The sequence below is a fragment of the Grammomys surdaster genome, unplaced genomic scaffold (genome assembly GCF_004785775.1).
Source record: "Grammomys surdaster isolate TR1022 unplaced genomic scaffold, NIH_TR_1.0 126906, whole genome shotgun sequence".
In the NCBI taxonomy this organism is placed as follows: Eukaryota; Metazoa; Chordata; class Mammalia; order Rodentia; family Muridae; genus Grammomys; species Grammomys surdaster.
Genome location: NW_021621692.1, coordinates 2,480,910 through 2,484,672, shown reverse-complemented (window position 1 = coordinate 2,484,672; position 3,763 = coordinate 2,480,910). Strand labels below are relative to the sequence as shown.

Here is a 3,763-nt window from a genome sequence, read left to right as displayed (position 1 = left end):
GGGGTGTCACACCTAATCTACTCTTCTAACTGCTGGCCTGGCTACTTCCCCAGCAGTGTACCCCAGATACTTGCTGTTTCTTCTGGTCATGTTCAGGGTTCCTCTCCCCTTGTGACAGCTACTTCCTCTCACCTGTTTCTCTTTCTCTAGCCTTCTTGCCTTCCTCTCTTCTCCTCCTCCTCTAACTAGGTCACTCCAAACCCACCTACCTATAATCCCTCCAGTAACTGGAAGTAGGCAGTCTTATTTAAATCAAGAAACAAGGTTTGCATAACAACAAAAGCTTGTAAATTTGACAAGGCACTAGACCTTTGGGTAGAGAATTTAGCATTACAGTACATACCAGCAGACCAAACTTCAACAGGCTTCAGTCCCTCCTAGTCTTACCTTCCCCATCTGTTTGCACCTGTAAAGAGGAAAGCAGCTTGTGGTGGAAAAATAAAATCCATCAAACCAACATTTTGCATAATGGAAAGCAAAACATGAATGGCTGAAGACTTGGGAAGGAGTCCCGTTGTGTTTGTTTTTGTGTTTTGCTATTTTGCAACCAAATTTCTTTGAAAAATACAAGGGTTTCCTGTTTTCCACTATTGCCTTTTTCTTACTTTTGCATCTGCTGGGTTATTTTTTTCCCCTAATTTCTATCATAATTTTCATAGCTTGCTTTGGGGGGTTTTGATTTGTTTTGTTTTGCTCCAGAATGCTTAGAGGATTATACATCTTTCCAAGTTGCATGGTGGTAAGAATAAGGGATGATACTGTGTAAATAATTGGAACCTAGAGAGGGTGGTGGGGTATGCTGGAAACATCTTGAGCTTGGAGCCATGAAGAGAGCTTTCTATGCTCAGGACTTTCAGCACAAAAACATCCGGTACTCTCTGCAGCTGTGTGAAAATGGCTGGTTTTTTAAAAAACAGATGAAGCCAGGTTATGTAAGTGGACTCTCTCTCTCTCTCTCTGTGTGTGTGTGTGTGTGTGTGTGTGTGTGTGTGTGTGTGTGTGTGGTTTCTAAGTTACAAGTGCTCCCTCTTCTGCCAACCTTGGGGATATATGCTCTTTGGTCACATTGCATATCCCAGAAAGGGAAAAAAAAGGAGGAAATGAAAAATTGAAATAATAATGCAAAATATACATCTTCACCTGTGAGATCTTACCATAAGGAAGCCCTGGTGAGAACACCGGCATATGTTTCTGTGGTGACGCTCCGCGATGGTTGGAACATCCCTTGGTGGAGGGGTGGAAGCAATGTTGTCTCATTTCTGGATGGTCAGCCATTTCACCACCACATGCCCATTTCCTGGTGGTCAGTTTCCAGTTCTGAAGATTTCAGATGATGGACTATGTTTTCCATCATGGTGTGATGACAGCCTGGCTTGCAAAGCTCTGAAGCTTCTCATCCAAGTCTCCCTGTGCCAGCACACTGGGTTCTTGACCCTGAGTAGATTCCACCCCAAAGCAAGCGGTTTTAAAAGGGGAATATTCAAATTCTTGGGTGCTTTGTTGTTTTGCAACAAATACTAGAAAGGCATTTCTTCCAAGGCTTTTACAGGGACAACATTGCTGCCTTCAGTTTGGAGTAAAACAGTTCTAGCATTCAGCATTCGGACCTCATTTGTGAATCAAAAAACTGTCAGGTTGCATACAGCCTTGGCTCCTGTCTTCTGCTCACAATGAATGGTGGAAACAAAGAACGGGGCTGTTGTCTTAGTTGGTGCTTTTTTTTCCCTTTTTACAAAAGAGATCTGTGTCCTTTTTACAACCAATGTCTTTAAGGGAGACCATACTGCACTGAGGAAATTCTCTGGAAAAGAGGTTTCTATACAAGGGAGAAAGACACTGTTGGGTCATGGATACATGATACCTTTTACAGAGCCAGTGAAACTTAAAATGGGACTGACAAGATGGCTCAGCAGATAAAATGCTTGCCATACAAGCCTGAAAACTGGAGTTCAAATCCCAGAAACCATATGAATGCCTGGCAGGGTGGCAACCTGCCCATAATTCCAGCCTCACAATGTGGAGGCAGGAGATTTCCTCAGACAAGCCATCATGGTGGCTTCTAGCTTTGACTGAGACACCAAGACTCAAAGAACTAGGTAGAAGAGTGGTTCAAGAATATTCTTGGCTTCATACACACATGCTTATGCGCATGCACTTTAGAACACACACAAAAGCATGCATATGCACACCATAAATACAGCTACATCAAAGAAAAATGAATGTGTAGAACTACTTATTTGTTGTCTATAGCTTGTAAATTCCATAAAAATAAAGATTTTATATAATTATGTATTCTTTTGGAGACTGGGGTAAGACAGGGTTTCTCTGTGTGGCCTTGACTGTCCTGAATCTCACCCTGTGGACCAGGATAGCCTTGAACTCAGGGATTCTTCTGCCTCTGCCTCCCAAGTGCTAGGATTAAAGACACGAGCCACCACCACGACCCAGTAGCTCTGATTATAGTGTATGTGGAAATAGGAATCAAAATTAATCGCTCACATTTTTCCTAACAGTATGGAATATGAGAAAAGAACTCTTACCTATCTCTTCTTTCTGTTTGAGTTTCTGGTTATTCTAGGTAGGTCGGTGCCCAGATTCTTTGCTGAGTCTCTTTCTCTTTCTCCTGACCCACGTTTTCAGCCTTCTACCTTCTCATTCTGGATGAGAGAGAAATGTGATAAGAAGTAAAAATCCCAGCACAGAGCTTCTTCCGTGCCTTAGACCATTTAGATTCCTGTATAAAAGACACACACAGCCTTTATGTTTATAAATATGCCTTAGGCAATGCAATAGCTGGGCATCGGCCTACCCTCTATGCTGTTAGAATCTACTTTCAATAGCTCCAAGTTGTAATTTACTACTTACTATGTTCCATCTGGGCTACTCTTAACCCAAGTGGGCAGCTCTCTGAGCCACATTCTCTTGGCCATTAGCCAACAACAACTCTCTGAATGTTCTTCTTCCATGGTAGTTTCCATCTTCTCCTTCCTACTCATGGTCCCAAGCTCACAAAACCTCAACCCACCTATGTTTCTTCTGCCCAATCAGAATTAAGTTGGAGGAAGGGTCTTGGGGGCCTGCACTTAGTATTACAATAAATAGTAAAAGACATACTTCAACAATTCTCTGATCAGATAGAGGAAGACTCCCTGAAGATCCTGGCTTCAGAAAGGAAAGAAAAAAATTTAAGAAGACCAAACAGGACAGGTAACACGATTTCCTGATCCCTCTACATGGGAACAACTCTCAAACTGGCTGAGATATGAAAATGTCTCTAGCCAAAACTTCAGCTATGCACAGCAATAAATCTTATTGGTTACAGAATCCTCAAAATTCACCATGCCATCAAGACATATAAATAATGTCTTTCAATTATAAGATATTCTGGATGATTCTCCTCATTGCTATGGCAAATATCATGAACAAACACAACTAAAGGGAGGAAAGGGTTTTTTTTGGCTTAACTTACAGGTCAGTTCACCATTGAGGGAAGTTGGGGCAGGAATTTAAAGTCAAAATAATGAAGAAACACTGCTTGTTAACTCAAGCACAGGATCATGTTTATCTAGATTCTTGAACAGCTTAGGACTACCTGTCTAGGGATGGTGCCGCCCACAGTGGGCAGTGCCTTCCTACATCAGTTTAACATCAAAACATATACCCTCAGGACAGATTATGTGATCTTCCTAAACCTGTGCTGGTTAGTTTTAGATTATGTGGCAATTCCTCAGTTGAGACTCAGTTGTCACATGACCATAGGCTG

The 3,763-nt window shown here is 42.0% G+C and overlaps 1 long non-coding RNA gene across 1 annotated transcript; it reads right to left on the bottom strand.

The window, feature by feature from the left end:
• Positions 1-333: 333 nt before the first annotated feature.
• LOC114615548 lies at positions 334-2,637 on the bottom strand. The gene is made up of 3 exons (XR_003710487.1): positions 2,541-2,637; positions 1,155-1,434; positions 334-406 (listed from the first exon to the last, which is right to left on the bottom strand). It is a non-coding gene; the product is annotated as an uncharacterized LOC114615548 (long non-coding RNA).
• Between the last annotated feature and the right edge of the window lie 1,126 nt (positions 2,638-3,763).